Source organism: Brachypodium distachyon, chromosome 2 (assembly GCF_000005505.3).
Source record: "Brachypodium distachyon strain Bd21 chromosome 2, Brachypodium_distachyon_v3.0, whole genome shotgun sequence".
Classification (NCBI taxonomy): Eukaryota; Viridiplantae; Streptophyta; class Magnoliopsida; order Poales; family Poaceae; genus Brachypodium; species Brachypodium distachyon.
Window position 1 is genome coordinate 32,620,980 of NC_016132.3, and position 25,277 is coordinate 32,646,256.

At 55.7% G+C, this 25,277-nt stretch overlaps 1 long non-coding RNA gene across 1 annotated transcript; it reads right to left on the reverse strand.

The window, feature by feature from the left end:
- Nucleotides 1-818: 818 nt before the first annotated feature.
- Nucleotides 819-1,234, reverse strand: LOC112271050. Its single transcript, XR_002963837.1, has 2 exons — nucleotides 1,174-1,234; nucleotides 819-1,085 (listed from the first exon to the last, which is right to left on the reverse strand). It is a non-coding gene; the product is annotated as an uncharacterized LOC112271050 (long non-coding RNA).
- Between the last annotated feature and the right edge of the window lie 24,043 nt (nucleotides 1,235-25,277).

A 25,277-nucleotide genomic window follows, 5' to 3' on the forward strand; every position in this document is an offset into this window, starting at 1 on the left:
TACCTTGGCAAATGGAGTGGCATCCGCACTGAGGGCTTGTGGTTTGGTTGTGTTTTACAAGCTCTGGGTTGAAATCCCTAGGTCTAACCTTAATTTGTTGGACCCGAAAATGGTGATGTATGTGTGTCACTTCCTTGTTGAAGGCATCGTATGAAGTTGTTAGATCATGCAACAACGGCACATGAGGGCGTCCTCTTTTTGAAGACGTTGTTTCGAAAAGTATTCTAGATGTCCAGGTTTGTCGGAGGTTGGTGTGGATGTTGATGTTCAAATTCGTTGCCGCATGTCGATGTTCGCAAGGTAATGACTGCATGACAATAGGTTGTCATGTTTTTCTTTTCCTTCTTGTCGTAATTTGGCTATTTTGTCTCCTCAAATGTTCTCAGGGACTCTTGCCCCCATGTTACTTTCAATAAAATTACAGATAGATATATATGTCAAAAACATACTTAAATATATGCAACTTGTATCCAAACAAATAAATTTGGAAACATACTTCAATTTGCCTTTTGATGCCTTCAATTATAAGGCGTCATAAGACAGAATGCTAACAGTCTAATAAAGATACCTAAATTCGTGCCAACAACAATTTTAACCTAGCTAGTAGCGGATTTTCAGTCACATCTTCCATAAAATTGTCTATGGTGTCGGTTTTGAAGTGTGTGTGATGACCTCTTTTCTGCCGTAGTGCTCAAATAAGGCAGGCCACCAGGATTTTTGTTTCATTGTTTTTGATGTGGAATGTAACCTATTTGATCTGGTACACAATTTTGATGCCTCTTATGAAATGGTGTCACTTTCACATGTACATACACGTAGAAGTCAAGTATCACAATCCAAATTTCATCTTTGTTTCCCTACATAAATGATAAGAGTACCAGGTAGAGGCATCTACTTGAGGAGTCCAAGTTAAGTTACACTGCAAGCAACTTCAGGAGCCATAACTCCACATGCCCTTGAAGATCCCCTTTTCAGAAAGCAGATTTCTCAGTTTCCTGACGCCAAGTTATGCCTTCCCAATCGGAAATGCAGATCCTCCCCGATCTCCTTCCACGGTACGACTCAATGCAGAACCAATTGGCAACCTGTTGCAAGAACTTTGTTAGAAAAGTTGGTAAAAGAATTTGCTAGTTGCATGCACCTACAGCAGTAGCAGCGCTGCATTTCACACACCTCCCTGCATATATACATGCATGAATGCTGCAAAGAATCGAATTGAAGTGGGGGAAATAAGTGGAGCCTTTTGATCGAGCGCCCCTGCTGCCCTGGGGCATCAAAAGCTGAAAGGGAAAGGAAACAAACTTGCATGCGAATGGGCTGGACCAGTACAGTTGATAGCACCTATCAGTATCGCCTGTATATCTCTCTTATCTCCATCGGCCGGCCACGTCACTGAACGCAGATCAATTGGATCCATGTCGTTTCACTTTCGTCATGGTTGTCGAATTTGTGCCGCCACCGCCTTTGTTGATCGGGAATGGCTGATTGGTTGTCGACCGCCTGCCATGAGACCTGGACAGCGGTCTTAGAATTCAATTCCCTTTGAACAATGGCTTTCAGATTTGCACAGAATATTTCATATTTCAGGAATTTGACCAATTCCCAAATAAACGAACTGTGTAGTTTCAATTCTCGCAGTCCTCTGCTAGCTAGTGTCACCATTTACTAGGCATGAAATCCTCTTTTTACTGTATGATGGAAGATATTTTATCCCAAAGTGGTGATCCTGCTTGTCTCTGAAATTGATTATCCCTCCCCTGCAGCTACAGAGCTCTACACTGACCAGTGACCATCTTCTGTAATTTGCTGTGATGCAGAGCATATATTGTCTCTTTCCGTGGATGGAATGTATTACGTTGGTTTGGTAAGAATCTTGGTTTATTTGAGCGATGGCTGATGTCGTTTCTTATGCTTATGGCTCAAAATGTACACGAGATCAATATATTAATTTCTTACCATTCCAAGATGTAGGGCTCATCACTTTCGTTGATGGTGTATATTCGCCGCGTTGTGACTCGATCCTTACGTTTCAAATTACTGGTCCAAATTAAAGCGTCCTTACCGATCACTTATTAATTCCGTTCCAACCACACGCAAGCTCCAGCTAGTTCCGACTTCAGATCGAAAAGGAGATACAGAAGAAAAGGCACGCATACCATTATTGGACAGCACAAGGCCACTACTAAGCATGGATGGATCACATCGCTAGTCCGTCCGTCCGTACATTGTCGTGTCACGCTCCTGCAGGCCAGTACGAACAAAGGAAAGCGATCAAGAAAAACGATATCGACCGATGTGACAGCCGTCGGTCGTCATGCATCGGGGGGGGCGCCTCTGACGATCGACCTAGTACAGCTAACACGAATCGTTGCAACCCTTCCTCGATCAACGCCACGACAGATCGATTCGACCAGGCCATGGGCTGATGGGCACATCTTGTCGTGCGTCTGCTGGGCTAAGCTAGCGGCCCTGCGGTGGTCTGTCGTGTGCAAGCCATGCCTTTCTTTTCTTCAACTAGATTTTTATGTTTCTTCTCCTTTGGATCAGAATTAGAGAGGAGCCACGTGACGGGATATGTGTAACGGAGCAGTGCCCCGAGGAAAAAGAGAAGTACGCGTGCTTGGCACAGGTCAACGACAGCTCAAGTTAACCGTCGATCCCGTCATCTCATCAATCTCACCACATTTGACAAGACGCATACTACTACATAGGTTTCTTGTCACCACGGACAAGGAAGTATGGAACAATTAACCGATCAACCGGATGGGCTTGCTAACAATCAGATATACGGAGTATTTGGGTTGTACAGTAAGTTCGTACCTGTTGGATGTTTGGGTGCAGCTGGCTAGCCGACCGTTACTGATGAGTGGTACATTAGTAATCATCAGTAATGGTCGTCCGAACGGGACCGTCACTGATGCACAGAGCATATCAGTAACGATCGGTTGCGGCCCGACCGCCACTGATGAGTGGTACATCAGTACGGTCGCCCAGTCAGCGATCGTCACTGATGTCGCCCCTGTTATCAGTCACGGTCGCAAGTGTACCGACCGACACTGATGACTTTCGCGGTTTAAATATGCTGGACAGAGCCGCAGCTGGTCGTGCTGCGCGTCATCACTAACCAGCTGAGGCCCCTTCTCCTCCGGCGACGGCGGAGCGCTGCCGATTTTCGCCATGGCCGCTGACGAGCCCAGCTGCAGGTAGCCCCTTCCTCCCTCTCCCTCCTTCCTCTCTCCCCCGGCCGGCCCCTATCTCCAGATCCGGCCGTCGGCCTCCGGTGAGCTCCATTTTTGGAGCTCCGGCGGCCGGTGAGCTCTATTTGTCGAGCCCCAAGCTTCCCTCTCACGAAAAGGACTTCTGGTGATGTGTTGTCCATGTCGCAAATGTGGAAACACATGCATGATGAATCGGGTTTTGTGGAAAGTTATTCACGCTGGACTTGTCACGGGGAGGATGCGGTTGATGTCGGTAGCGGTAGCGAAGATGATCATGTCCTGCGGTATGATCTGGCGAATGATTCCGAGGAAGAAACAAGGGTCGATGAGGAGGCTAATGTGGAAGGTGAAGAAGTTTCACGTGGCAGGATTGCCGAAATGCTAGATGACCCGTACCTACAGGACCAGCTGGAGGACTCCGAAGATGAGGCAGAGTGTGCTCAGTTCAAAAAATTGTTGGACGACGCAAACACACCTTGTATGACGGAGCTGGCGAAGAAAATAACGTGCTCGAAGTAACGCTCGAACTTTTGAGGCTAAAGGCAGCATCATGTTGGTCAGACAAGGGATTCACAGACTTGTTGAGTTACCTTGCTTCGGTTTTCCACAGCCAAACAAGTTGCCCAAGAGCACATACGAGGTGAAGAAGATTACATGCCCGCTTGGATTAGATTGTGTGAAACATCATTCATGTCCAAACGACTGCATGGTATCCATTAGAGAGTACGAGAACCATGAAAGCTGCCACATATGCGGTGCATCGAGATACAAGAAGAAAAACGCCAGAGCTGGCGAAGACGATGGGGAAGAAGAGATGAAGGGTAGGCCGGCAAAGACTGTCTCGTATCTTATGACAGGGGGCCGAGTTGAGCGTTGGATGCAGAACATTAAGAATGCAAGGTATCTCGTCCATCACGATCCGGCGCAGGCAGCATTCGATCCTGACGGACACTACCGTGTAGAGTAACCTGGGGTCCTAAAACACCCTTCCGATGGGACTCAGTGCAGGAACTTCGACACGGCATTTCCAGATTTCAGGGCGGAGCCCAGAAACCTGAGGCTCGGTCTCAGCACTGACGGGATAAATCCTTCCGGAAACATGAACAACAAGCACATCACATGGCCAGTGATTTTGTTTGTCTACAACCTTCCTCCATGGTTAATCATGAAGAGAAAATACATCCACATGTGCATGCTCATACAGGGTCCAAAGCAGCCGGGAGTTGACCCAAATGTGTATCTGCAGCTAGTGAAAGATGAGCTGAAGCAGCTTTGGAACCCTGGCAGAGTGGTTTGGGACGCAAACAGGAGGGAGTACTTCATGATGAGAGCAGCGCTTCTGACCTGCGTGCATGACTACCCCGCGAATGGAAATACTTCATGCCAGGTGACACATGGCTACAAGGCCTGTACAAACTACGGGGAAAACACGACATCAGAGAATTTGCCGGCTTCATCCAAAATTGTTTACATGGGCCACCGAAAGTGGTTGGATGCTAAAGACTCTTGGAGGAATGACAAGGAAAGGTTCAATGGGAAGACGGAGCACGGGATAGCGCCGAAAGAGAAATCTGGTATGCAAATCCTCAAAATTGTGAACGATCTTGAAGTTGTCCCTGGAAAAATTGCTGCGAAGAAATAAAGGAACTTGAAGGCGTCGTTTTGAAAAGGAGGTCCGTATTCAGGGACCTGGAGTACTGGACACATTTAAAATGCCGCCACAGCATAGATGTCATGCACGTGGAGAAAAATGTATGCGACAGCGTGTTGGGGTTGCTGATGAACATTCCAGAGAAGATGAAAGATGGATCCAATGTACGGAAAGACTTGGAACTCATGTCTATCAAAAAAGAGTTGTGGGGCAAAGATCAAGTGTCGGCAGCTGACAAGAATGGTTTCGTGACGGTGACCACGCGGTGTTGTCTTGCATGTTACAACCTGTACAAAGACGAGTTGCATAGGATGTGCCAGTGCCTGCAAGGCATTAAAGTTCCATCAAACTACTCGTCGAGCATCAAGCATCTAGTTGACATGAAGAGTCACAAGCTATCTAGCATGAAGTCTCACGACTGCCATGTCATACTCACTCAGTTACTTCCAGTCGCAATCAGAGGTATCATGGAGCCGCACGTCAGGGAGACAATCATGAAGCTTTCTGACTTTTTTGACAGCTTCTCGCAGAAGTCAATCACGGCTAGACGATGCCTGATACTGCAAGATAGTATGATACAGATTCTGTGCAAACTCGAGATGTTCTTCCCTCCATCATTCTTCGATATCATGGTCCATCTAATGATCCACATATGCGATGAGATCTTGTCGCTAGGGCCCTCGTTCCTGCATAACATGTATGGCCCTGAACGATACAGCGGGGTTCTGAAGCGCTACGTTCGTAACAGATCGCGTCCGGAAGGTAGCATCGTGAAAGGCTTTAGGGCAGAAGAGTGCATCGAGTTCTACACGGATTGGTTGGCCGATTAGAAATCAATGGGTGATCCCGAATCAAGGCACAAGGGCAAGCTCGATGGTGAAGGTGGCCTTGGACATACATTCCTTAATGTCTGTCGTCGCACGGGGCTCCGACACCGGCACGCCCCCTTTTAGGTTCGGCAGGGGCGTCGGGGATCGCTCCGGCGATCGCCGGCGTGGCCGATGGCGTATGTAACCTGCAAAGTAATGTACCCAGAATACATGCAAGCTAAGGACACATGCATGCACGTTTTATCCAGGTTCGGGTCACCCGGAGGTGTAAAACCCTACGTCCTGCTTGTCTGAGCTCGTATTACCACAAAACCAAGTGTTTACAGGTTGCCGGCTGGGTTCCCGGGCACTCTCTCCTTTCGTGCCAAGTGTTCCTTACCCTGCTCTGCTAAAGCTAGAAGCTAACTGTGAGGTGATCGAGTTGAACCCAAAGAATAGCCTACTAGAACCAACTGAGATTCGAACGAACCTCTTTGACCGCCGGCAGGGGTCCTCCTTTTATAGCCAAGGGGATACCACAGGTACCACGGTGCATGCATTACAAGTGGCGACCAGGGAGACATGGCAACTCCCCCTCGGCGCGCTGGTGAGCGTGCATGAGCGCCAACTACACTGCTAGGGGTCTAAAACCCTAAAAGTAGGATTGGACAGCCACTGTTCACCTGACTTAGACGGGTAACGGCCCTCCTGTGGGCTCATTTAATGCGCCTGGCACGCACCCGCGTGGCGCCGTTGCTCTGCCCGCTGGGCCCCACCCTTGCGGCGGGAGCCTGTGCCCGAGAACCCCTCCTCCCGGCAAGTGGCTTCTCGGGAGGGGACCAGGCCTGACCACACCCGGGAACCCCCTCCTGGCAAGTTGCTTCCCGGGAGGTGTCCAGGCGGGAATATTCCCCGAAGCCCCGCTAGTCCTTCCAGGCTGGTAGCTTGGCAGGCAGCTTGTGGCTGCTGCCCGGGATGAGACCCTCCCGGGAACTCGAAGACGAAGCCCACGCGTCGCGCAACGGTGGTACCCCGGGTGCCACTGGTGCGACAGTAGCCCCCGGGCGTGGGCCGGCAACACCTGTTCCCGGATGAGCTGTCCCCAGGTCGGTTGCCGGGCTATGCCCCAACCGACGCGTGGGCTCCGATTTGCCTCGGGCCCGCGTCTCTTCGTTGCCCCTAGTACTACGCCGTTACAGACAGAGTAGTGGGCGCGTGATTTCCGCCCTAACCTCCCCCTTAAATAGGGAAGTTAAGGCCACTCCCCGCATTACTCCTTTTGATTAGGAGTTATCCCCGCGCACCCATAGGGTACGGAACCGGCCGTTACCAAACGGCCGGGCGCTATAATGTTTTTACTGTCACCAAAAAGGGAAAATACTCTGCTCCCCACATCCTTCGCCTTCAACCTCCTTCACATCTCGCGCCCAAGTGTTCTTGCTAGCTTCCACCCCCGTTCCCCATGGCGCCCCCCACCACCAGGAAGGGAAAAGAGGCGCAGGTCCCAAAGAGAGCGGCGGCCAGCAGGAGCGAGGCGGCAACCAAGGCAGCCGCCGACAAAGACCAGAGGAAGCGGGAGATGCGGGCCACGCTCGCCTTCTACCAGCCTGGCTACAACGGCGAAGCGCTAGCCAAGGTCCAGCACGCTGTCGCCTCCCAATTCAATGAGCACAGGGAGACCCACATCTTCCTGGCGGGCGCCGAGCACCAGGACAATGACTTCCGGGTGTTCGAGCGCTTCCTCCTCACCGGGCTGGTGCCGCCATTCTCGCTGTTTCTCCACGCGCTAATGGAGTCGTACCAGCTGCGGGTGGTGCAGCTTCACCCCACGTCGCTGTTCCTCCTCGCTACCTTCCAATTCCTCTGCGAAGCATTCGTGGGGGTGATGTCGTCGGTGGCGCTCTTTCGTCACTATTTCTACCCTCGGATCGACAACGCGAAAGCGATGTCGTCGGGGGTGGTGTTCCGCGCCCACGACCAGATGAAGTCCGAGTTCATCATCCGGTCGGGGAAGAAGATTGAGAAGGAGTGGTAGGGCGACTGGTGCTGGGTCTGAGTGGAAGACCCCCAAGAGTTCATCCTCTCGCCCACGGAGCTGCCGCAACCCCACAGCGGCTGGCAGGACATGTACCACCGCGACGCCGATCTCCTCCCCATCGTGGAGAAGATCAAGGCGCTGCAGCTAGCGGGGCTCACCGACGTGGACGTGGCGCGTACCTTCATCAACCGGCGCATCGCGCCGCTTTAACTGCACTCCCGGCCCGCGTGGATGTACACGGGTCCCGGGGACAGGACATGCCTCCACCAGGACGGCGTGGATTTGGAAACCCTCAAGGTGTGCATGAGGGGAATCTCCGGCAAAACCTTCCAATCAACGAGGTTCCCGCCGGGGGTCTTTTCCCTCCATGTCGGCGTTGCGGCGCTCAACAACATCGTCACCGCCTTCCCGCCCTGCAACGAGTCGGAGATCAGCTGGCCCTCCCTCCACTCCCTGGATGACGAGGCGGGCCAGGCTGTAGTGTCCCCGGAAGTCGTCCTCGTGGATGACGACGATGAGGACAACGACGATGCGCCCCTGGTCGTTCGGTGATCAAGGGCGTACCCAGCGGCTGCGGCTGTCTCCTCGGCGGCATCTTCCCCGGCAGCGACATCCGCCTTGGCAGCGGCCGCCCGCCCCGCGGCGGCCGCCGCCTCAGGGGCGCCCGTTGGTACTTCGGCGGTGACCACGTCCGCAGGGGTCGCCGGAGCCTCGGCGGCGACATCTGTCCCAGCGGCGGCCGCCAGCACCGCGGCGGCGACCCCCTCAGGGGCGCCCGTCGGTACCTCGGCAGCGCACACGTCCGCAGGGGTCACCGGGGCCACGGCGGCGACATCCGCCTTAGTAGCAGCTGCCAGCACCGCGGCGGCAGCGGCCCCGGGGGCATCTGCCTATGCCTCGGCGAGGACCATCCGCGACCCGGCAACGGCTTCAGCAGCAACAGCTACTGGGACCGCAGCGGCAGCCTCCCCGGGGTCGGCCCCTGACGCCGCGACGGCTTTGTCATCGACTCCTGCGACGCCCTGGGTCGCGGCGACCCCGCGGGTACCCACGGTGCCCCCCGCTCGGGGCGTCTTCTGGGGCTTCGCGCTCCGACACAACCCCCCGAGGACCGGCTCGCCGGCGGGCGCCAGCAAAAGGGGGAGGAGCGACTCCCCGCCTGCCATGCCGAGCAAGAGGGCACGCGCGGACGCCGGCGGCGCCGCTGACCCGACTGACACAGGGGCCAGTGGCGCTGTCATCGCGCTCGCCGACGACCCAGCCCCAACGGGGGTAGGGCTGGCGACTGGTACGGCTCCTTCGCTCCTCCTTTGCTGCATTTTTCAGTTGTCAGTTAACCACACAAACGTACCTTCTTTTTCAGCAAGCGGCAGCTCGCCCGCGGGAGGCCTCTCGGAGGCTCCCGCCGGCACGGGTGAGGCGGGGGAAGCCCCCCTTGCAATTCCATCTGCCTTGCAAGGTAACCGCCCCGGCTACCCTTGCCCTCTTCCGATAACCTTTTTACTTGTCGATCCTCACACTCCTTGTTGCTGTAGGCATAAGTGCGCCTGCAGCGGGAGCGGGCGCTACCGTGGTTGATCTTGACTCTGACGTCGAGATCATAGGGGTGGCGGAGGAGCCGGCATCGGCTCCCGCACCAAGCCCTACTGCACCGGCCATGGCGGCGGCGGCGACCGCCACCATCGCCAAGACGGTGCCTGGCGAGGCGCCGGCAGCCGCAAACGCAGCTGGTGGGGACTTGCCTGCCGCCCAAACGGGGACGGTACTTGCCAGGGGCACGGTGGCTTCTCCAGCCCCGGAGCTCCCGGGTACGGGTGAAGGGGATGTTGCCGGGGAAGGCCGACCGGACGCCCCGGAGCGAGAAGACGACCCCCCGCACCGTTCTACGATGGCGGCGGGGGCTTCGTCGTTATCGGCGGCCTTCTCCAACACCGACCTCGGCACACTTGCTGGGGTGGCATGGAATCCCATCACCTTGGATCTGAGCGTCTTCGAGCGAGGACACCGGTTCCTGGACGCCGTCAAGGACAAGCAGCAGGCCTTCGTCACCTCCTTCAACGAGGTGAGGGAGCACCACGCCATCACCAAGAGCCAGCTTAGTGAGGTGCGGGAAACCGTGGAGAGGGAGCAGCAAGAGCACTCCCGGCTGCGCGAGGAGACGCGCCTCGCCAGGGAGGAGGCGCGCCTTGCCCGGCAAGACCTGGAGGACGCCGAGGAACCGGTCGTCCTGGAGGCTGAGCTCTACCAACAGCTAGAGGCTCAGCACGCCGAACTTCAGGGGGAGCTGGACTCGTTGGCGGCGACCCTTGAGGAAACCAAGAAGGAGCACGCCGGGGTGCTCGCGACAGCTCAGGCTCGGCTCGACGAAAAGAGCGATTGATCACCAACTACCGCGGCGAGATCGAGGGGCTGCGGGTCAAGCTAGAGGTGCAGATCAAGGCCACCGAGGACGCGGTGAGAGCAGCGGCCCGGCACGAGATCCAGCTTGGCTCCGCAAGGGGCAAGATGGACAAGCTCGAAACCGAGCTGGCCACTGCCCGGAAAGAGCTTGCCAAGGCTGGCAATGACATCATGGTCAAGACCGCGGAGCTTCCAGCATTGGGGGACAACCTCCGCAAGGCCAAGAAGGCCACGCACGATGCCCGGCTCCACCATGGCACAATCGGGCAGCGGCAGATAGAGACCGAGAAGCTGCTCAAGATCGCCGAGGCACTGCGCAACTTGCTCCCTCGGTTCGAGCTACAGGCGCGGCTGGGGACGACACTGACGTCTCAACCCTGATCCCCTTCTTCTCCGACCTGGTAGGGAAGCTTGGGGCTCTCGACGTCTGGATCGCCCAGTACGGCACCAACGAGGTCGCCAACTGTGCCTGGGAGGTTGCCGGGACAATCCTCCCGAGGATACACCTCCGGGACCCGGGGTTTCCCTTCGAGTCCCTGCTGGACGCCTGGTCGGACAGTGAGGACGAGCCCATGCACACCTAAGTGCTGCGCGGGTTCGTCGACGAGGTGGTCAAGCGGATGCAGCGGAAGCCGGACCCCAAGCCTTCCCCGGAGCCCCCGGCAGAAGACGCCGGCAACTAGTTGCCGTAGCCCCCAGTCCTTGCTGCTTTCCGATGCATCTCCTTTCATTTTTTGTCCTACAAGTGTAGCATTTTGCGCCGTTTGAACAATTACACTCCCATTAGTTCATGTAATCGTCCAGTACTTAGTTAATCAAGCTCTTTAATTTGCTTAATTCTTGTTCTTTGTTCCCGGGGCTGCCTCACGGGGCAGGTCCCTTAGCCTTTGCGTGCTTTGCCTTCTATTGCCGGGGACTCGCGTGCCTCACCCTTGACCGGACCAGGGACCCGGGACGGACCCGTGGTGCCGACCTGGGGCCAAGCGGTAGCGGCGAGCCACTCCCCTTACGGGGTAACTACTCCAAGCCATGCCCTCCTGGGACGGACCCGGGAGCCACACGGGGAGCGCACTCTCCCCGCAAGCGTCCATCTAACACTCCGGCCACGCGCGGGTTCCGGGGTCACACTTGGCAAAGTAGCGTTCAATTACGTTCAGCTCTTACAGGGTTTGCCATTTAGGCGTCAGCACTTAGCTTTTCCTCCAGTCTTACGCTCGAAGCGTTCGTCGGAGGTGCACTCCCGGTTCGCCGCCTTTGCAGATGCCTGGTAGAGGAATGTGGCAGGGACGCTGCGTCAGGATCGCTACCGGCGTGAAGCGCCGACAACGATGCTACCGCCGCGCCGCCGCGGCAACCCTTGCCTCCGGAAGAGCTCGTTGCGAGGGATGCGGCAGGGACGCCGTGACTTCCTCGGCACCGCCGCTGAACGCGAGCGACGAGGACGCCACGACGTCCCCACAGCAGCCTTCGCTGCTGGGAGAAGATCTTCTTGAGGGCCGCAACAGGGACATCGTGGCTTCCTCGCCGCCACCGCCGAGCGCGGGCGGCAAGGACGCCACGATGTCCCCGTAGCAGCCCTCGCTGCCTGGGAGCGAAACTGCTCGAGGGTCGCGGTAGGGACGCGACGATGGGCCGGATTGAGCGGCGACCGCTGGCACCGGCGCCATCACAGCGTCCTTGCGATGACCCCCGCCTGTAGAGGGGCTCTCTAGAGGGAGGCGGCAGGGACACTATGGTAGTGCACCCGTCGGCGCTAGGCGCCGATGGCATGCACCACCATAGTGTCTCCGTGGCAACCCCTGCTCCTTGCGGAGATGTCCTGTGGAGGGATGAGGCAGGGGCACTGCTGTAGTGCACCTGTCGGCGCCGAGCGCCGATGTAATGCACCACCACAGTGCCTCCACGGCAGCCCTCGCCCAGGAGCCGCTCGCTAGAGGAGGCGCAGCAAGGGAACGGTGGTAGTGCACCCGTTGGCGCGGAGCGCTGATGGCATGCACTGCCACCGTGTCTCTGCGACGCCCCTCGGAGTAGGCTCGATGGGGCGATGCGGCAAGGGCACGATGGCGGTGCACCCGTCGGCGCTGGGCGCTGATGGTATGCACCACCATCACGCCTCCGCGGCACCGTCCGCCCTAACAGCCCCTTTCTTGGCTTTGCTCGGAGCTGTTCCATGGTTGTGGCGTGCTTTTTATAGGCGCGGGGGAAGCGCTTGGCACCGCGCGCCGGATCAGCACAGCACTCGTGGCATCCCTCCCCTTGAAGTGTGGTGCAGTCTTCGCCACTTTGCATGCCAAGTTGCTGTGGCACATGCGGCGGCCCCCTACTGAGTCAAGAGCCTCGGAGTGCGGTGAGTCCCTCGTGGTGCGGTCGTTCCCCACCACCAGGCACTGCTGCATGCCGCGACCCGTGGGCAGCCCACGGGTATTATAGTGCGCAAGACTCACTTTTCCCTGCAGATTAAATTCTTACCAGGCCCGAGGTGCTGCAATTTTTTTTTGAAATTCATGAAAATACAAAAAGCGACACGGGTAATCTCCTTCCTCCCAGCCCCCGGGCACGGAAGGTTTGATGCCAAACTTGGATGTGAGCATTCTATTTCCCAGCCACAACGGCTGCGGGGTGCACGTTGCGAGGAGCCCGGCAACTGCATGTCCCGTGATGCACGTTGCGGGAAACCCGGCAACTGCATGTCCCGTGCCGGATCGATCAGGCAACGGGGTTTATGCTTTTGAGGCTCCAGCAGCCCCTTGCTCACAACCAAGTATGGAAAGACACTTCCGTGCACCAAAAGCACGAGACAGAAGAAGAGGGGGAACACACAAATAAACGAGGCAACTTTGAAGTTCAGGAAAGAAACACTTATCTTTATTCACAATAACTAGTGGTTTACACACGGGGGCTGCCCGGCTACACTAGTTCGATTGGTATGCATCGGCGGCATCACCTGAGGGTCGGGCTCCGCCGCTTCACGGGTAGAACTTGCGCAAGTGCTCAATATTCCAGCTATTGGGCACCGGCAAGCCATCTTCAGTTTCCAGCCGAACAGCCCCCGGTCTGGTCACCTGCACTACCCGGAAGGGCCCCTCCCATTTCGGAGTCAACTCGTTCCCGGCCTTCGTTCCTTGTATCCGGCGCAGGACAAGGTCTCCGTTCTCGAGCCCCCGGGGACGGACTCGTGTGTCGTGATAACGACGGAGTCCCTGCTGGTAGCGCGCGGCTCGCATAGCAGCCCAGCACCGAAGCTCTTCGATGAAGTTTAGATCGTCCACCCTTTGCTCATGTTGGCTGGTGTTGCCGTACGCGCGTACTCGGGGAGATCCGTGCTTGAGCTCGAGGGGCAGCACCGCTTCTGCCCCGTAGACAAGGGCGAAAGGAGTTTCGCCCGTTGCCCAACTAGGTGTGGTCCTGATTGACCACAGCACGGGCTGGAGTTCTTCAACCCAGTGTTTCCCGTGGCCTTTGAGCTTGTCAAAGGTTCTCGTCTTGAGCCCCTGCAGCACTTCTGCGTTGGCTCGCTCCGCCTGCCCGTTACTCCTTGGATGAGCAACGGACGCGAAGTGCAATTTGGTGCCCATGCCCTTGCAGTAGGCCTGGAACACTGCGCTCGTGAACTGCGTGCCGTTGTCGGTGATGATGCCGTTAGGCACACCAAACCGGCACACAATGCTTTTGAAAAACTTGATGGCCGCCTGGGCGGTCACCTTCCGCGCTGGTTCCACTTCCACCCACTTGGAGAACTTGTCGATGGCCACGAACAAATATTCGTAACCACCAACTGCTCTCGGTAGCTTGCTGACAATATCCAGCCCCCAGACCGCGAACAGCCACGAGGAGGGGATGACGTGTAGGGCCTGCGCCGGCTGGTTGCTCTTCTTCGAGTGGAACAGGCATGCTTCGCATGTCTTCACCAGCTGCTCCGCGTCGGCCAGGGCCGTGGGCCAGTAAAAACCGTGCCGAAATGCCTTGCCGGCTAAAACCCGGGAGGCCACATGGTGTGAGCATGTGCCTCGATGTATCTCATCTAGCAGCGCGCGCCCTTCGTCTTGCGGCATGCAGATGAGCTTGACTCCATTTGCACGCCTGCGGTAGAGGTTCCCGTCCACCACGGCATACATAGCTTGCCGGGCCCCTCGTTTTGCGGCGGCGTGATCCTCCGGGAGGGCCCCCTCCTTCAGGTAGCGGGCGATTTCCATCGCCCAGGGAGGGGTCTCCCTGCCTACGCATGCCGCTATGTCAGCGGCATGGACCCTTGCTGTTGCGGGGGTTTCTTCGGTCGTCGGAGGGGCGTCCCCGGCGACCGGCTCGGGGGGGACTGAAGTAGCCGCTTGCTTCTGGCAGAACACCCCCGCCGGGGGCTTCCGGCGCTCCGCTGCCATCTTGGACAGCTCGTCAGCCGTGAAGTTGTCCTTCCGCTTGACGTGCTCGAATCGCAAACCTTTGAACTTGCATTCTAGCTTGTGGACTTCCTCCACGTACGGTCCCATCTGCGGGCAGTCGTAGTCCTTGTTCACCTGGTTGATCACAAGCTGGGAGTCCCCGCGAACAACCAGGCGCTTGATGTCGAGGGCGATTGCTGCCCGTAACCCGGCGAGCAAACCCTTATACTCCGCTGTGTTGCTGGTGGAGTTCGGGAAATCGAGCTGGACAGTGAACCTCAGCTGGTCCCCTGTCGGTGACTCGATGACGACCCCGGTGCAGCTCCTTGGAGACTGAACGCGTCATCGAAGTAGAGGACCCAGTGGTCTTCGTCCAGCTTGCCGGGCAGGCTGGTCTCCGGCTCATCCTCTTCCACGCTCGTCGACGTCCACTCTGTGACGAAGTCCGCCAAGGGCGCACTGTTGATGCTCTTGGAGTTGGCGAAGTGGAGGTCGAACTCCGACAGCTCCATCCTCCATTCGCCCACCCTCCCGGTGGCTTCGCGGTTGGTGAGGGCTCGCTCAAGGCAGAACCCTGACACCACCGTGATGCGGTTCGCCTGGAAGTAATGGCGCAGCTTGCGGGACGCATAGTGGTACCCCGGGTGCCACTGGTGCGACAACATGTGCAAAAACTGGACTAATAATAGTAAATAAATGCTTCTGTGAAAAAAAAAAACTTTCGACGCGCAGCCTGCTCACGCACACGGCCACAACCCGCTCGCGCTCACGCTAACGCGCCCACCTGCGTGCTGGGCCGCCCGCTGGCACCCGCGGCCCAACAGCCTTCTTTAGCACTCGCGTGCCCTCATCCCGTAGCCTGGTTGGTTGGCTCTTCCACGCGCGCACGCGGTCCACGGCCCAGCAGGAAAACCAGCCCGCGCCCAGCTCCGCGTGGAGTAAGCACAGCCGTCCGATCCGATCGGAAGGCTGGGCGCCTCTTTCAGCCGGGATAAGAGGAGGCCAGCATGAAACCCTAGCTTCCTCCAAAACCCTAGCCCCAGCTGTTCTCAGGCGGCGGCGACGGGGGAGGCTGTCGGCCGGAGCCGCCCGCCGGCCTAATCCTCCCCCGGCCCCCCTTCTTTTCTTTCCCTTTTCTCTCCCCCCCCCCCCCCGACCCCTTGCCGGCGTGCGCGTGCACCTAATGGTGCGCGCGTCGACGTCAAGTGACCGGCGGCGGCGCCCTTTCCCAGTGGCCGACGACCGGCGGCAGCTTTCGGGTAAGTTCTTTTAGAACTAGGGTTTTCTGTTTTCGGTTTATTTTCTTTCTCTTTTCTACCGAAACCAATCTCCTCCCTAGAGAAGCTCTGATACCATCGTTAGATCCCTAGGATCATCTAGGAGTAGATCTAGCCGGTAGTTTAGGTTTCTGTCATGCAACTTCGTTCGAGATTGGGGATCGAGAGAGAGAGAGAAGAGAGGAATAAAGTACCTTCTCCTTGGATAGAAGATCCCGGCGTGGTCGTCATGGTCGGCGAGGAGGGATCGTCGGCCGGCGTCGGGTAATGCCGTGGCGGTTGCTTTCCGCCACCTCTGCACAAAGCCCTGGATCGGTAGGGTGTGTTCGGTGGGGATGGTGGCAACGCAGACGAACCTCGAAGTCCGTGCCCTGGCCCCCCACCTCTTTATATAGCGCAGCGCGACAGGGCCCGCCAACCATATTGGGTTGGGCGCCCCCGATCAAGGCACGTCAGATCTAGGCCGGTGGGCCGGTGGGCCCACACGGTAGGTGATCACTCTAACACTCATCAGTAACGGTCACGCTGCTATGCGCCTGTTACTGATGTGTGGTTGGGCATTTCTCATAGGAGCACATCAGTGGCGGTCGCATTCTAGTGCGCCCGTTACTGATGATTGAAGGAACATCAGTAACGGTCCGGTCCCTTACCCGCCCGTTACTGATGAGTGTTGGGTATATAAAGGTCACTTGGCAAATTTTTAGGGTTATTCTCGCCCACACGTCCTCAGTACTAGAGCGACCAACAGGGGCGCATCAACCCTAGCGGGCGAAGCCCTACCGGATCTCCGCGTCGCCACCTCCGTGAACCTCCTCCCCTCCCGCCGCCCGCCGCCGCCGTCCCCGAGCCCAACGCCCTCTGGCCGCCTCAAGCCCGTGCCATCATCTCCCTCCTCTGGCCTCCGTCCCTGAGCCCGCGCCGTCGTCCCCGAGCCCGCCACGCCATCGTCTCCCTCCTCCCGTGGCCGCCGCATCATCTTCCTCTTCCCCGCCGTTGACCCCGCGCCACCGAGCCGTCTTTCTCAACCCACAGGTGCGCGTTCCCTCTGCCTCCCTCTCACTGCTGTTAGGGTTAGGGTTAGTGTTAGAGTACTTTAGGGTTAGGGTTCATGCTACATACTGTTAGGTTAGGGTTAGTGTTAGGGCATAATCTACAGTTGAAAATTTCAAGTTTGAGTCCTACGAAATGCTAAGGACCAGATTACTACAACAAAAGTTACAACTCACAAGGATACGTACATATCATGCAGTTAGGTTCATTTAGTTGCTAAGCATGCAGCTCCTACAGCATATGCTATTTGCTCTTGAGAAATATAGCAAAGGACAAAACTCCTCATAAATCAGCTATTCTTATTGTCACAAAATATCCAACAAAATGTGGGACCATTTTATACGGACTGCAAATAACGAAATTAAAAGCCAGAGAGATTATTTACAAAGCAGGACAAGATTGTAGAACTCCAGTTTCTATGCAGGACAAAATAACTAAATGGTATGGTTATAGAGACTTTAGAATATCTTTCTATGCGGGCCATTTCTTGTTACCTTTGTAGTTTGTATATTAGAGATCTTATATACTGCTGTTTTCCTTGGCTTCTTAGGTGTTTTATATGATATATACATACTGTTAATATGATATACATGCTATATATGATTTTAGGTTCTTTACATGCTATATATATGATTTTTTATATGCTATATACATGCTGTTTCTATGCTATTTTAGGTGTTTTAAATGCTATACATGCTGTTTATATGCTATTTTAGCTGTTTAATACGCTATAAACATGCTGTTTATATGATATTTTAGGTGTTTTAAATGCTATACATGCTGTTTATATGTTATTCTAGCTGTTTTATATGCTATTGATCAGGTACTCGTGGGAATGAGTAATGAATTGTGGGCCCGACCTTCATGTCGGGTCATTGGAGAAGGGGCCGGCCATCGTGCCGAGGGGGTACATATGCGGGTTGGTTTTTTATGCACGTTTCGAGCTCCTAGTATACAAAATTTGCTAGTTTTTAAGCATAGGTCATGCCAAAATTTTCGGCCGATATATATTTGATGGTTTTGATGGCATAGGTACAAAATGGGAAATAGTAGCCAAAAATCAGTTCTTGAGGACGTAGCTCCTGAGGAGGTGTATCGTATCGATGAAGAGTCTTCATCGGGAGAGCAAATTGCCAGCTCTGGCGCCGATCATAGCTCTCGTTTAGAAAAGCAAGACAACAAACGGCGGGTGGAAGAGAGTAACCCGCAGCAACTGCTTCTACAGCTAAGAAGCCAAGGAAGAAGACGCCGAGGGGGAGTCACGACTTGAAGGAGTTTTGCTACGTGGTCACCCGACATTCTGACAGAGGCCACCCGGAGTCGCCTGAGAGGGACAGAAGGCCTTCGCAACCACCTGTGGAGCCATTACACGTAAATATTGCAAGATCACCAACGAGTGGAATGACATCTCTGAAGTCATTAGAAACACGTGCATGGCGGACGTTGAAAGGAGGTTTCAAGTCAGTGACGAGTGGTGCGAGCGATTCCGAGCGTCCATCAACATAGCATTGCGGAATGGTCTTGATACTTGGAAAACCACCGCTAGAAAGTGGATGGACAAACCCTATGCCATCGTCAAGAAGAAATGGCCGTCGATAACTGATGAGGCCGAATGGGAAAATTTCAAGAAGGAATCGTCTAACCCTTCCTTCATTGCGAAGAGTGAACGTATGAGGGTGTTGCATGCGAAGAAACCGTTTAACCACAGGCTAGGGAGTGCAGGGAAAGGTGGGGGAGGAAGGTCTGGCGCAAGCAGGACCGAATGCTTGAGGCGGCAGGCAGGGTGCCTCCAGTGCATAACATTCTGGAGGATAAACGTGCTAGAGAATATGCACGTCAGCACATGACACCATAGGACTGGGTGGGCACTGAGCCAATGCAGCCGCCTGTTAAACATTTTGCGGTAAGGGTTCACGTGCATTAATTTGTTTTCAGCGTTAATTATGACACTCATGATCCATATATACTCACGTTGGTCCTGTCTTATATGATAACAGGAAAATGCCCACAAATGGGAGGAGAGCAAGAGGTTAGAATGCTCCGCCGACTCCGTGCAGAGCAAGAGGTGGGAGTCGGCTGTGACCGCCGGCTTGCAAAAGGCTGAGCACACGGGCCGTGTACTAGGGGAAGGCGAAAGGGATTGCTGGGATGATTATTTCCTGCCTGCTCCGAAGCGAAGCAGGGTCCAGAAAAAGACCCCCGCTTCTGCTGAAATAATAGAACAAGCTAAGGCGGAGGCGCGAGAGCAGGCATATATGGGTGTCAAGAGGTGTCAAGAGAATATGCAGTGCAAGCCGTCCATCATTTGGTGTCGGCATTGGCCAAAGACCACCCCGCCCTTGACGCCATACTCGGGGGAGGAGTGGACGGTCTGAGGAACCTCCTTCCTCCTCTTCCCTGCGAAAGAGCACCCTGCTGAAGAGCAACGCCGCCTCCGACACACGTATGGAAGAAGATGACTCCTACACCCCAGGTTACAGCCCGGCTCCTAGCATGGACAGCCCCCTCGCTAGCCAACCGGACCCAAGCGAGGGCATCCGGGATAACGATCCGGGTCCGAGCAACAACACCCTTGTAAGCATACTTTTTAAACTCTTTTTCACTCCTTACCTTCATGAATAAAGATCTTACACACATATGCCTTCTTTTTGTTACGCACAGGCACCGATGAAGTGTCGTATTCACGTAGACAAGCCTGGGAAGCCTGTAGGCGCCATTGGCCACCTGATGCCCAGACAATCACCGCCACTGGTGCACGGTATTCTTATGAACGACACACAAGTGAGTGTGATGGTGGACTACGTCATCGAGGAGCATCGTGATTATGCTATCCCGCTACCTCCGGAGGAAGGTGTGGATATCCTAGGCGGTTGTCCAAACTACCGCATAATGTGGCCTAGGAGCTTGGTATCTCTCTACAACCAGCGTCGGCCCTGTTTGACTCCATCTCCCTCCGCCGACAAAGGTACTTCTCAATCGCCGCTCGGCCTTTCCCCTAGGATACTGCCTCCTGTCGATGCAGGCGGAGATGAAGAGCGGGCAATGTCCTTGCCTCCACAGCTTAAAGATAGCCAGACCACAGGGTCAGCACAGGCTGGAAGCGTCCCTCCTACCTTCTCTCTCTTGGGTGCCGCTGAGTCCATGGGTGGCCGCAAGATTGATGACAAGTACAAGGCAGAGGAGCAAAAGGATTGGGATAATAAGAGGAGGCATAAAAAGAGGGGGCGCGGCGGCAAGACCAGCAAGGACTCCTCGAATGTCAATCAAGATGAGATGCACTATGTGCCTGACATAACTGGAGTGTGGGAAGACAATAGGCCTGACATTCTCATGAAGAACCCCCATCAAGGCCAGAGATTCGAAGACGGATCATATTTCATGGCTACGGAGTTTGACCGAGTGCTTATTTACTATCCTGGAAGACCGATGCGCACCGAAGCTTCCCTGTGTGCCGTGTCGAGAGAGATGCAAGAGCTTCATCAGTTCTACATGCAAGCATCAGCTGCTTCTCAACAGCATGCCCAACAAATCAATGTTCGAATCCCACGAAACTATGGCTTCTTTGACCAAGAAACTGGGGACATCTAGGAATGTCCTATAACCTTTGGTGTGGAGTTCAACGAACTGTTCCACCTCTTCAACCACCAAAAGCTTGATATCAACCTCTTAAGGCTGTGGTCTGCCTACCAAATAAGGGAATGCGGCGAATGGAGGCCAAAAATTAGCCATTCTAGACCCTGCGGTGTTCAACTATGGTGACATCGGTCTATAGCCAGAAAAGGATCACTCAAGAACCCTGGCGTCTAAATACTTGGTGGCATGTCTGGAGAAATATGCTCACCACGACTTTATCCTCTTCTTCCTTAATTTGGAGTAAGTTGAATTTTATATATGGAACCATTTGTTTTTTCTAATTCAGTCTTTCTTATACACCCTTAGTTACTAAAGTTTGTTTTTTTTGAAAACAGAGACCATTGGGTGACACTACTCATTTGTTTGGCTTGGTTCGCGGTATACTATTTCGATTCACTACTTCCCAAGAAGGATGTTCGAGGTCGCTACTAGCAACCCATCAAATTACTCATTAACACTGCCTGGAAAGTTGCAAGCAAGGGAAAACTAGCTGGTAAAGGCTATAAAGACGAGCCTCACCACAACCACAGGTTCCCTTGCAATCAACAGCCGCCCGACACTGTGTACTGTGGGTACTACTGCTGTCACATCCTTATGGAGAATGCCAGCATGTTCAAACCTGAGTGGAGAGGGTCAATCGCAGCTATGGAAGAGTACTGGCGGCCCCGAATGACAATGGCACACCGACCTAAATGGATTGTGTATAACATTCAAGGAGAGTTCGGCCATCTCATCAACAATGAGGTCATCAAGCCTAGAGATCAATAAGAGATCGTGTACTCCGACATTTTGCTTCCGTGGAGATCAATACTCTCATCAAGCATAGCAAGTTGAGAAACACCTCTTGGTATAGTGATGGAGTCATGCACCCATGAGGGTTCAAATCCTGATGCTCACAGTTATGCTTTATGGGTTTCCCTACAGTTTTTTCATCAAAAAAGCGCAGCAAGTTGCCACATCTGAAATCTCACTTGCTTTGCTTTTGATGGGATATAAATTTTCAATATATATTGTATCATTATGTAGCCAAAAATAGTCCAATTATGGCCACATTGTCAGCTAGAATATGTAAGCGAACTTCTCATGCAAAATCATCAAACCAAGGCCAAGCATATGAATCACACCGGAAGAGAATTTGGAATGTTAAAAAAAACATGAACAATACGAAAAAACCATCAGTGTTCAAATCTTAATGCTCACAATTATGTTTTACTGGTTTTCCCTACATTGTCAGGCGACTTTTATCCCTGTCAGGCCCGCAGGCGGCCGATAGGAATAGAAGTGTCGTAGCCCGGGGCTTATATACCGGGGATGCGAGGCACCCCCTTTTTGGTTCGGCAGTGGGCGTTGGGGATCGCTCCGACGATTGCCGGTGAGGCAAATGACGAGCGCTGCAATGCACAAGTCGGTTTACCCAGGTTCGGGTCACCCGGAAGTGTAAAACCCTACGTCCTGCTTCTGAGTGTTTATTAACCAAAGAACATGTGTTTACAAGGTTACCGGGGGAGTCCCCGGGCGCTCTCTTCCCTTTTTGCTAAGTGGCTAGTTGCTACTTCTGGACTAGATCTCTAGGGATTGCAACCTCCGCTCCAGTCTAACCTTCCGAAATTGGACCCCTTGACCGGTAGCGCGGGTCCTCCTTTTATACTCAAGGGGATACCATAGGTGCCACAGTTTGCATGGGGAACGTGCCCTAGGACATGCGTCGAACTGGGACCCAAGCCAGCTGCCTTCGCTGCGCTGGCATGCATGCACGGTGAGACGCACTGTAGCTAGGGACACACGTGCCCTAGATTCACTGCGGGCTACTCACTGCAAGCTACTCACTGCAGCTTGACTAGACGGGTAACCTCCTCCCTGTCGAAGCATTTAATGCTCAGCTTGTGCCACACTCCACGCTCTGACCAGCCCTGCGCAAAAGGAGCCTGACGGGCAGCCACGTGGCATCGATACTCTACTTGTTGCGCACCGACCCTGTTGTAAACACCTGCGCCAGGGAACACTCTCCCCGGCAGGTGGGCTTCCCGGGCGGCGTCCTGACGGGGGTCTTCACGCTGTGTTCCGGGGTAATCCCCGCAACCCGGCTAGTCCTGGTCCACGGCAACCCCCTTCCCAGGCTCTTGCCGGGCTGGTGCCTTCTCGGGGCAGCTCGCACCTCGCTGCCCAGGGTGCCGTCCTTGCGGGAAGCAAGTGAGGCGACCCACGCGTTGAGCAACGGTGGTACCCCGGGTGCCACTTGTGCGATAGTAGCCCCTGGGCGTGGGACGGCAACGCCTATTCCCGGGCAAAATCATCCTTGGTCGGTTGCTGGGCTACGCCCTAACCGACGCGTGGGTCCTGAAACGCTTAGGCCTCCCGACCATGCGCCGCTCTAGGGACTCCGCCGTTACGGGCGAACCGGTGGGGCGAGATTTCCGCCCTAACCTTCCCCTTAATCGCAGGTGGTTAAGGCCACGTCTCGCATTCCCCTCTTAAAACTTAGTTATCCCCAATGCACCCGTAGGGTGCGGATGTAACCGTTGCTCAGCGCTGGGGTGCTATAAAACCCCACCGCTGCACTGAGGGGCAATCACTTAGCCCCGAGTTCATCTTCCTCATCCCCATTCCTCCTCATCGCCACCCACATTCTCCATGGCACCCAAGGCCCCCAAGAGAGGGAAGGGTTCACAAGCTCTGCGGTCGACAAGGGCGAGAAAGCCTCCAAGAAGCCCTTGTCGGAGAAGGACCAGAAGAACCAGGAGATGAGGCCACGCGGGCCTTCTTCAAGCCCGGCTACAACAGTGAGGGGGTCGACAAGATCCGACATGCCGTTGCCAGCTCGTTCAACGAGTACGGCGAGACGCTCATCTTGCCCGCCGGCGGCGACCACCAGGACAACGACTTCCGGGTGTTTGGCCGCTTCATCCTCGCTAGGTTCGTACCTCTGTACTCCCTCTTCGTCCATGCTCTCATGGCGGCGTACCAGCTTAAGGTTGCGCAGCTCCACCCCACTTCCTTCTTCCTTCTCGCTGTCTTCCAATTCCTCTGCGAGGGGTTTGTCGGGGTGATGCCATCGGTGGCGTTGTTCCGCCATTACTTCTACCTGCACGTCGGGCAGTCGGGAGCGATGTCGTCGGGGGTCTCGTTCCGCGCCCGTGACAAGATGAAGTCGGAGTTCATCGTGCGGAGCGAGAAGATCGAGAAGGAGGAGTGGCGCGGGAGCTGGTGTTGGGTTTGCGTGGATGAGCCCGACGAGTCCATTCATGCGCCCACCGAGCTGCCGGCGAGTAACGGCAGCTGGCGGGACCACTACAGCCGAGACGCGGAACTCCTTCCCATCATCAAGAAGGTCAAGGCCCTGCGGCTAGCGGGGCTCACCGATCTGGACGTGACACGCACCTACATCAGCCGGCGCATCACGCCGCTGCAGCTGCGGTCCCGCCCCGAGTGGATGTACACGGGGCTCGGCAACACCACGCGCCTGCAAAGCATGGGTGTGACGCCGGAGGTGATCCAGGAGTGGGTGAAGGGAATCACCGGCGAGGACGTCCCATTCACGGAGCTGCCCCTCGGGGGCTCCTTCACGCTGGCGTCGCGGGCCTCCATGACATCATAGGCAGCTACCCACCCTGCAACGAGTGGGGGTTGTCGTCCGATCCCCCGGTGTCGTCGCCCGGTGCTCCGACACCGGGGGCGTGCAGTCACGTCCCCCTTTCAGGTTCGGTAGGGGCGTCTGGGTGGAGACCAGATGATCGCCGGTACGGTTGACGAGGCCCTACTGGGCCGGTGAGGCAAAGTGCTAGAGGTACGCGCTAGTCTAAGAACAGACGTACGCAAGATTTTTACCCAGGTTCGGGCCACCCGGAGGTGTAAAACCCTACGTCCTGCCTGTCTGAGCTGATATTGATTACGGATCAAATGTTTACAGGTTGCCGGGCAAGCCCCCGGGCTTTCTCTCAGTGGCTAGGCACTCCTTACCGCTCTCTGCTGGCTGCCTGCTGGAGCCACTAAGCATCTGTCGAGCGAACTTCGTCCGAACCAATTAACTGACCAACTGACTAACCTGTCAACCCCCCCTCCCCAGACCGTTGGCATGGGTCCTCCTTTTATACACAAGGGGATGCCACATGTGCCACGGTGCATGGGCTAGAAGTGTCCAGCGGGGAGGCATGCGACTCTCCCTGGTGAGTTGGTGGCATGCATGGGTGCCACCTCCGCTGCTAGGGGCCTAAGACCCTAGGGTAGGATTGGACAACCACTGTTCCTTCGACCCGACGGGTAACTACCCGTCGGTCGGCTCGTTTACTGAGCCGCGCACCTTACTCCTTGCCTTGGTGGGACCGCGCGTTCCGCGCCCGCCACGCGCCCGTGTGGCGCTGTCCAGCAGGCCCCACGACCCGAGGCGGGGCCACGCGTCCGGGAGCCTCCAGTCCCCGCAAGTCGGCCCGGGAAGCACCCGGGCCAAGCGCGCCCGGGAACCTCCTTCCGGGAAGCAGCTTCCCGGGAGGTGCCTAATCGGGAATACTCCGGGAGGCCCCGCTAGCCTATTTCGGGGCTGGTTGCTTGCCGGGAAGCTCGTTGGCGCTCCCCGGGATGAGACGTTCCCGGGAACCCGGGGGAGGGGGCCACGCGTCGCGCAGCGGTGGTACCCCGGGTGCCACTGGTGCGACAGTAGCCCACGGGCGTGGGCCAGCATCACCTGTCCCCGGAAGGGTCTCTTCCTAGCCGGTTGCCGGGCTACGCCCTTAACCGACACGTGGGCCCCCAATCAGTTGCGGGCCCGTGCCCCTTCGCTGCCCCGTGTACGGCACCGCCAAAAGCGGAGTAGTGGGCGCGAGATTTCCGC